Source organism: Ranitomeya variabilis, chromosome 7, assembly GCF_051348905.1.
Source record: "Ranitomeya variabilis isolate aRanVar5 chromosome 7, aRanVar5.hap1, whole genome shotgun sequence".
Classification (NCBI taxonomy): domain Eukaryota; kingdom Metazoa; phylum Chordata; class Amphibia; order Anura; family Dendrobatidae; genus Ranitomeya; species Ranitomeya variabilis.
The window spans coordinates 244,136,539-244,146,102 of record NC_135238.1 but is presented as its reverse complement, the minus strand read 5'-3'; positions in this window follow the sequence as shown (position 1 = coordinate 244,146,102).

Here is a 9,564-nt window from a genome sequence, read left to right as displayed (position 1 = left end):
GCAGAGGCTAGAGCAAAGATTCTTCAAACAGAAGCAGAGGCTAGAGCAAAGATTCTTCAAACAGAAGCAGAGGCTAGAGCAAAGATTCTTCAAACAAGCAGAAGCAAAGAAAGCAGAAGCAGAGACTCGAGCAAAGATTCTTCAAACAGAAGCTGAGGCTAAAGCAAAGATTCTTCAAACAGAAATGGAGGAAGAAATCGCAATAGCCAAAGTAAAAATGCTCGAGCAAGCATTGAAGCAAAACCTCGACCCGATTTGCCTGCCACCACAGGAAGAAGACGACCCAGCTGTTCGTACCAGCGACTACATGCAGAAACATACCTGCAGCGCACACTTTCTCCAGCGACGTTCAACCCAACCTTGCAGAAACGTCCAAGTCAGCCCAACTTTTGGTGCCAATATCGCCCACAGCCCCTACAGAGACCCAAGACCAACGCCATGATGCACCCCCTCAGGAGCAGTCATCACCGCAAGACGACTGCAAGGCACACTCCAGCCTGCCTCCACGGTTCAAGCAGCAGTCATCAGAATCTCCAGAGGTTAAACCACATCTCAACCCTGCAGCAACATCATTTTACCCAGGAACAATTCACCCATCAATGCCACATAGTTTATACGCCCGAGGGACACCACAAGCTAATACAAGGAGTGAAGGTTCAGACTTGTCTGAGTTTCCAAGGTTCATGGTGAGCAGGGAGCTAATCAACACTAGCCTCTCAAAATTTGACGACCATGCAGATAACTACAGAGCCTGGAAAGCAACCTTCAAGGCCGCCATTCAGGGCCGGCTCCAGGTTTTTGAGGGCCCCGGGCAACAGAGTCTCAGTGGTCCCCCCTTTAACACATACCACGATTCATGATGCAGATGCAGCAGAGAAATATAGGTATAGTACAACGCCAGATTTCACTTCCTACATGAGTGATAGCTATTGTAAATTCTACAATACCACACAGCAGAGGGGCTTTATATAAGTCAACCCCTTATATGCCAATTTTTGTGACCTACTCCCTCTTCCTCAGTTACCAGTAGGCATTTTATTGATAGCTAAACTTACTGCAAAGAAAAAACTGCATATATTGAATATGACAATTTTTTAACGGAAAACTTTTTAAAGTAAACATTAGAAAATATTAACGTAGAACATTTGAAAAAAAATGCAAAATGTGTACCATATAGCACAGCCACGTAGTATATAGCACAGCCAAGTAATATATAGCACAGCCCACATAGTATATAACACAGCCTTGTTGCATATAGCACAGTTCATGTGGCATATAGCACAGCCATGTAGTATATAGCACAGCCATGTAGCATATAACACAGCCCACGTCATATAAAATGCAGCCCACGTAGCATATATCACAGCCACGTAGCATATAGCACAGCCACGTAGCATATAACACAGCCACGTAGCATATAGCACAGCCACGTAGTATATAGCACAGCCACGTAGTATATAGCACAGCCATGCAGCATATAGCACAGCCCACGTAGTATATAATACAGCCCACATAGCATATAACACAGCCTGCGCAGTATATAGAACAACCAAGCCCACGTAGCATATAGCACAGCCCATGTAGTATATAGCACAGCCACGTAGTGTATAGCAGCCACGTAGTATATAACAGCCATGTAGTATATAGCACAGCCATGTAGTATATAGCACAGCCACGTAGTATATAGCACAGCCCACCTAGTATATAGCACAACCACGTAGTATATAGCAGTGTGGGCAACATATCCCTGTTAAAAAAAATAATTAAAATAAAAAATAGCTATATACTCACCTTCTGGCGGCCCCCGGATCCAGCCCAGGCCCTAGCAATGCTCGCGGCAGCTCCCGTTCCCAGTAATGCCTTGCAAAACAATGACCTGTGATGACATAGCGGTCTTGCGTGATCCTACGTCATCTGGGGTCATTTCGCAAGGCATCACTGGGAACGGGAGCTGCCGTGAGCATCGTGAGGATCGGGAAGGCTGCGGGGGACGCCGGAAGGTGAGAATAGCATGATTTTTTAAATTATTTTTAACATATTATAGGCAGCATCAATAGTAAAATGTTGGTCACACTTGTCAAAATGGGCCCCCCGTCTCGCTAGAGCCCCGGCACTTGCCCAAGTGTGCCGGGTGCTGACGCTGACCCTGCCGCCATTGCTGATCTCAACCTATCCGCGGAGCAGGAGCTCGACCTCATGGTAAAATGGTTGGGTCCTGAATCCACAAACCGTATCAAGAGTCTTAGGACTGTCTATGTGGGGCAAGCTGAAGCAGGTTTTGCTGCAGCCTGGCAGAGACTCGAAAGAACCTATGGCAGCGCTGAAGCCATAGAAAAGTCCCTATTCAAGAGACTGCAGAATGTTCCAAGGATCAACCTTAAGGAAGCCCACGAGCTTCTGGAGTTAAGTGATCTGCGTATGGAGCTGGAGCTTGCTAAAAGAGACCCTCGTCTGTCTGGACTGTGCTATCTGGACACTGCCCTTGGGGGTGAACCCAATCGTCTCAAAGCTGCCACATAGTCTGCAAGAGAAGTGGGCAGTGTGCGTCTCCAGGTATAAAAGGTCACATGACGTCACCTTTCCTCCGTTCATTCAGTTCTGCAAGTTCATTGACGAACAAGCCTAAATGAGGAACGACCCTAGCCTCGACTTCCTGGAGTCTAACACTGCAGCTCCAGCAACACCTTCATCAAGGTATGAAAGCATCACACATAGATGCAAGGACTCGAGGAACAGTGTAAGCGTCAGAAAGACTAATCTGTCATCACCTGCAGTACCTGCCGATAAACAGTGCCAATACACTATTCCGTCGAGGGATAAGTCTTTCAATCGTGAGTGTCCCATCCACAAAAACCACACTCATTGAACAAGTGTAGAGGCTTCAGGTCCAAAACCATGCAGGAGCGCAAGAAAATCCTCAGCGAACTTGGGGTATGTTTCAAGTGCTGTGCTTCATCAGAACACATGGCCAAGGACTGTAAATCTGCCATTAAGTGTGAAGCGTGTCACAGCGACAGACACCCATCAGCCTTGCACCCAGCCTCAGTCACCAGCGATTCAGCAGTCGCAGTTACCTCTAGTCCCACTATAAGCCATGGCAGGGAGCAACAGAATCACGCCAAGTCCACCACAGCTGTGTCCTGCTCTTGCTCAGAGGTATGTGGGGAGAATCAAAGTGCTAAATGCTGTGCCAGGATATGCATAATCAGAGTCTATCCAGAAGGGCAACCAGAGAAGGCAGTAAAAATATATGCCATCATTGATGATCAGAGCAATCAATCCCTAGCTGGACCTAAGTTCTTTGAAGCCTTTAGAATCAATGGACCAGCAAAGCCCTACACTCTGAATACTTGCTCGGGGCGCATAGAGACTAGCAGCAGAAGAGCACAAGGTTTCATTGCTTCTCCTGTGAATGGAGACCTAGAAATACTCCTACCTACGCTAATCGAATGCGATCAAATACCCAACCAAAGGGATGAGATCCCTACCCCGGAAGCTACTTTCCACCAACCACACTTAAGGCACCTAGCCAGCGTTATCCCACCTTTGGACACAGATGCTGAAATCCTACTTCTGCTCAACAGAGACAATTTGAGCATACATAAGGTCCGACAACAGTGTAATGGTCCTGACTACGCCCCTACGCCCAGAGACTTGACTTGGGGTGGGTAGTCATAGGAAATGTATGCTTGGATGGAACAGGAGTCCATTCCTTTAAGACCTACGTACACCGAGACGGGCGCACTACTTTCTGCAAACCATGTCCTCATCACTATGAGGTGAAGGAAAAGCCTCCAGATCCTGAACAGCTGCCTGATGTTATCCCTTCTCCCTATGCAGACGACTTGGGAAGATCGGTGTTTCGTACCACTAAGGATGACAACAAAGTAGCCCCGTCTATGAAAGACAAGGAATTTGTCAGGATAATGGACAATGAGTTCCTTAAGGACGAGACTAATCACTGGGTGTTTCCCCTACCCTTCCGAGCTACCAGGGTAAGGCTCCCGAACAATCGTGAACAAGCCTTGTCCAGATTCAACTCTCTCCAGTGCACACTAAGCAATAAACCGGAGATGAAAGAACACATCATCACCTTTATGGGTAAAATATTCCATAACAACCATGCGGAGCCAGCGCCTCCCTTAAAGGAAAACGAGGAATGCTGGTACCTACCCTCATTCGGAGTATATCACCTGAGGAAACCTAAGCAAATTAGAGATGTCTTCGATTCAAGCGCCAAACATCAAGGCGTATCTCTCAATGATGTCCTCCTCACAGGTCCTAATCTGACAAACAACCTAGTAGGAGTGTTGATGAGGTTCAGGAAAGAGCCCATTGCCATCACTGCCGACATTGAACAGATGTTCCACTGTTTCATAGTCAGAGAGGACCACAGGAATTTCCTCAGGTTCCTGTGGTACAAAGTCAATGACCCTACCGAAGAGATGGTGGAGTATCGCATGCGGGTGCATGCATTCAGGAACAGCCCTTCACCCGCAGTGGCAACCAGGGCCGGTTTTAGGCAAAGTGGGGCCCTAGGCAAAAGTTTAAAATGGGGCCCCAAATACTAACTTCATCACTAAATCATACAGAAACATTTTGGTTGTAGCTACATGCGCTGATTTCAGGCCACTAAATGAGTGTGATCAACAATATTGAAGTCATTCGCCACTTGTTTCCCAGCCTCTTTACACTGGCTGATGAATAATGATGGGGACAGAATGATCACTAGTAAATCAATCTGTCCCCATACAGTATCATTATAGCAGCATATCTGCAGTTTTCACTAGGCGATGTGTTGATGAGAACAATGATTTTTGTTCCGGCATAACCAATCTAATTACTTGATGAATATCCTGCATTTGGCACTCCCTCTAGTCCTCCATATAGTATAATACACCCCCATAGTCCTCCATATGGTATAATGCACCCCCATAGTCCTCCATATAGTATAATATACTCCCCCTAGTCCTCCACATAGTATAATACACTCACCATAGTCCTCCATATAGTATAATAGATTCCCCATAGACCTCCATATAGTATAATGTACTCCCCCTAGTCCTCCATATAGTATAATACACTCACCATAGTCATCCATATAGTATAATACACTCCCCATAGACCTCCATATATTATAATACACTCCCCATAGTCCTCTATATATTATGATAGACTCCCCATAGTCCTCCATATAGGATAATAGACTCCCCATAGTCCTCCATATAGTATAATACACTCCCCATAGAGTATAATACACTCGCAAGAGTCCTCCATAGAGTATAATACACACCCCATAGTCCTCCGTAGCGTATAATACACTTCCCATAGTCCTCCATAGAGTATAATACACGCCCCATAGAGTATAATACACTCCCCATAGTCCTCCATAGAGTATAATACACTCCCGTAGTCCTCCATAGAGTATAATACACTTCCCATAGTCCTCCATAGAGTATAATACACCTCCCATAGTCCTCCATAGAGTATAATACACTTCCCATAGTCCTCCATAGAGTATAATACACACCCCATAGTCTTCCATAGAGTATAATGCAGTCCCCATATACTGTAGAATATAATTCTGACCTCATATAGTATAACGTAACCCCCATATAGAATATAATGCAGTCACCCATAGATTATAATTCAGTCCTACAGTATTATAGCCACCATGTACTCACTCGCTCACTGATATATACCATATTCATGGGCGTGCAGAGCAATGAATATTCATTCCCTTTAGTAGCGGGCACATGTGATTGCCCAGCAGCAGGAAGCCTGCAGCTGCGGCTACTGTGCCCGCTATTAAAGTGAAATGAATATTCACTGCTCTCCACTCCTATAGTCCCATCCAACTCTCGGCGCCGGCTTCAGTGCATAGCGGTGGGAGGGACTATGGCAAAGCTCCCAACTGTCCCTCATTCTGCGGGACTGTCCCCATTTTGAGCCTTTGCCCCGCACTCCCGCACGGGACGCTCTGCTTCCCGCAGACAGCAGGATAAGCAGCCGACATGCCCCCTTGTGTTAAGCCATGCCCCTTACCCTTCCGTATGCGATCTATCAGCCGGTCATCCCTGCACCCGCAGAGCCTTACACCACATATTGGCTGCTCTGTGCGCACAGGACCTGTGATGAGGTCACAGGAGGGGAGGAGTCAGGGGTCACATGATCGGGACCTCAGTGGATTGCAGGACTCGGCTGTGCTGGTTGCCAACTTGCCATGGTGCTGCTGGATGAGGTAAGTAAGCTGCCTTGTGTGGGGTCAGGAGGTGTACAGTGTGGATGTAGCAGAGCCATGTCTGTGTATGAGGTGTATGGAGCGGAGCTGAATGTGTACGCGGTGTACGGAGCGGAGCCGTGTGTGGATGAGGTGTATGGAGTGGAGCCGTGTGTATGGAGCGGAGCCGTGTGTGCAAAGTGTACGGAGCACAGCCGCATGTGTAGGAGTAGCTATGGGTGGCCATTATACGGTATGAAGTATCATGTGCGGCCAATATACAGTATTGAGCATCATGTGCGGTCATTATACAGAATGGAGCATCATGTGGTGCCATTATACAGTACGGAGCATCGTGTGCGGTCATTATACAGTATGGAGCATCATGTGCAGCCAATATACAGTATGGAGCATCATGTGCGGTCATTATATGGTACGAAGTATCATGTGCAGCCAATATACAGTATGGAGCATCATGTGCGGTCATTATACAGTATGGAGCATCATGTGCGGTCATTATACAGTATGGAGCATCATGTGGGGTCATTATACAGTATGGAGCATCATGTGGGGTCATTATACAGTATGGAGCATCATGTGTGGCCATTATACAGTATGGAGCATCATGTGTGGCCATTATACAGTATGGAGCATCATGTGCATCCATTATACAGTATGGAGCATCATGTGCGGCCAATATACAGTATGGAGCATCATGTGCGGTAATTATACAGTATGGAGCATCATGTGCAGCCATTATACAGTATGGAGCATCATGTGTGGTCATTATATGGTACGAAGTATCATGTGCGGTCATTATACAGTATGGAGCATCATGTGCGGTCATTATACAGTATAGAGCATCATGTGTGGTCATTATACAGTATGGAGCATCATGTGCGGCCAATATACAGTATGGAGCATCATGTGCGGTCATTATACAGTATGGAGCATCATGTGCAGCCAATATACAGTATGGAGCATCATGTGCGGTCCTTATACAGTATGGAGCATCATGTGGGGCTATTATACAGTATGGAGCATCATGTGCGGTCATTATATAGTATGGAGCATCATGTGCGGTCATTATACAGTATGGAGCATCATGTGTGGTCATTATACAGTATGGAGCATCATGTGGGGCCATTATACAGTATGGAGCATTGTGGGGCCATTATACAGTAAGGAGCACTGTGTGGCCATTATACAGTATTGAGCATCATGTGTGGCCATTATACAGTATGGAGCACTGTGTGGCCATATTTTTTTGCTTATAATTATTCTTTACTAGATGGTGGCCCGATTCTAACGCATCAGGTATTCTAGAATATGCATATCTACGTAGTATATTGCACAGCCCACGTAGTATATTGCCCAGCCGCGTAGTATATTGCCCAGTGACGTAGTATATTGCCCAGTGACGTAGTATATTGCCCAGTGACGTAGTATACAGCACAGAGCCACGTAGTATATTGGCCAGCCACGTAGTATATTGGCCAGTCACGTAGTATATTGCCCAGCTATGTAGTATATTGCCAAGCCACGTATGTCACAGGTTAAAAAATAAACATATACTCACCTTCTGAGGGCCCCTTGTAGTCCTGTTGCCTGTGTCGGCAGCTTCCGATCCCAGGGTTGGTATTAGCACAGGACCTGTGATGACGTCGCGGTCACATGGCCGTGACGTCATGGCAGGTCCTTCTCGCATACCATCCATGCCACCGGAACCTGCCGCTTGCATGGAGCGGTCACCGGAGAATCGCGAGGAGCGGGAAAGGTGGCGGAAGGTGAGTATATAATGATTTTTTATTTTTTTTATTATTTTTAACATTAGATCTTTTTACTATTGACGCTGCATAGGCAGCGTCAATAGTAAAAACTTAGTGACACAGGGTTAATAGCGGCGGTAACGGAGTGAGTTACCCGCGGCATAACGTGGTCCGTTACCGCTGCCATTAACCCTGTGTGAGCGGTGACTGCGGGGAGTATGGAGCGGGCGCCGGGCACTGACTGCAGGGGAGTAGGGAGGGACTAATCGGACTGTGCCCGTCGCTGATTGGTCGTGGCAGCCATGACAGGCAGCTGGCGAGACCAATCAGCGACGCGAGATTTCCGTGACGGAAGTTGCCGACAGAAAGACGGAAGTACCCCTTAGACAATTATATATATAGATGAAACAGTGTGATCAGCAGTGCTAAATGGGTGTGGTTGGGACGTGGACATGGGTGTGACTAGTTATGAATGGGTGTGGTCAGAGGCATGGCCTAAAATTTGCCACGGCGCGCATTCCACGCCACAAACTTTGTCCCTCTTTCCCATCTTCAAAAGTTGGGAGGTATGACTATGGGCGTGGGGAGCAGTGAATATGAATTTCTCTTTAACAGCGGGCACAGGCTTTAGCCACAGCAGCCGACTCTTGCCTCCAGTCACCCGCTGCTCCGCTGCTGCTGCTTCACTGACACCGAGCAGGTTATGGGACCTGACTCAGGGGCCCCATAGCAGCTGCATGGTGTGCCACTATTAGCGACACACCACTGGCTGGGGGCAGTGTTGTGAATTTGGATTCTGGGCTCCCCCGGTGGCTACTGGTGGAATTGAACTGGTGTCTTCATCTTCTCTGTTCACCTGTTCCCATCAAGATGTGGGAGTCGCTATATAACCTTGCTGCTTTGTTAGTTGCTTGCCGGTCAACAATGTTATCAGAAGCCTCTCTGTGCTTGTTCCTGCTCCTAGACAACTACTAGATAAGTTGGACTCTTGTCCATGTTTGTTTTTGCATTTTTGTTCCAGTTCACAGCTGTAGTTTCGTTACTGTGTCTGGAAAGCTCTTGTGAACAGGAATTGCCACTCTGGTGTTATGAGTTAATGCCAGAGTTTTAAAGTAATTTCTGGATGGTGTTTTGATAGGGTTTTCAGCTGACCATGAAAGTGTCCTTTCTGTCTTCTGCTATGTAGTAAGTGGACCTCAAATTTGCTAAACCTATTTTCATACTACGTTTTGTTATTTCATCTTTATTCACCGCCAATACATGTGGGGGGCCTCTGTCTCCTTTCGGGGTATTTCTCTAGAGGTGAGCTAGGACTAATATTTTCCTCTGCTAGCATTATTTAGTCCTCCGGCTGGTGCTGGGCATCTAGAATCAACGTAGGCATGCTACCCGGCCACTGCTAGTTGTGTGTTAGGTTTAGTTCATGGTCAGCTCAGTTCCCATCTTCCAAGAGCTAGTTCCTATATATGCTGATGCTATGTTCTCTTGCCATTGAGATCATGACAGTTTGACCGGCCCACAAAGTGTTAATTGTTTGGGCTGAAGCAGGAGATAGAGAAGTGTTTAAGGGAAATT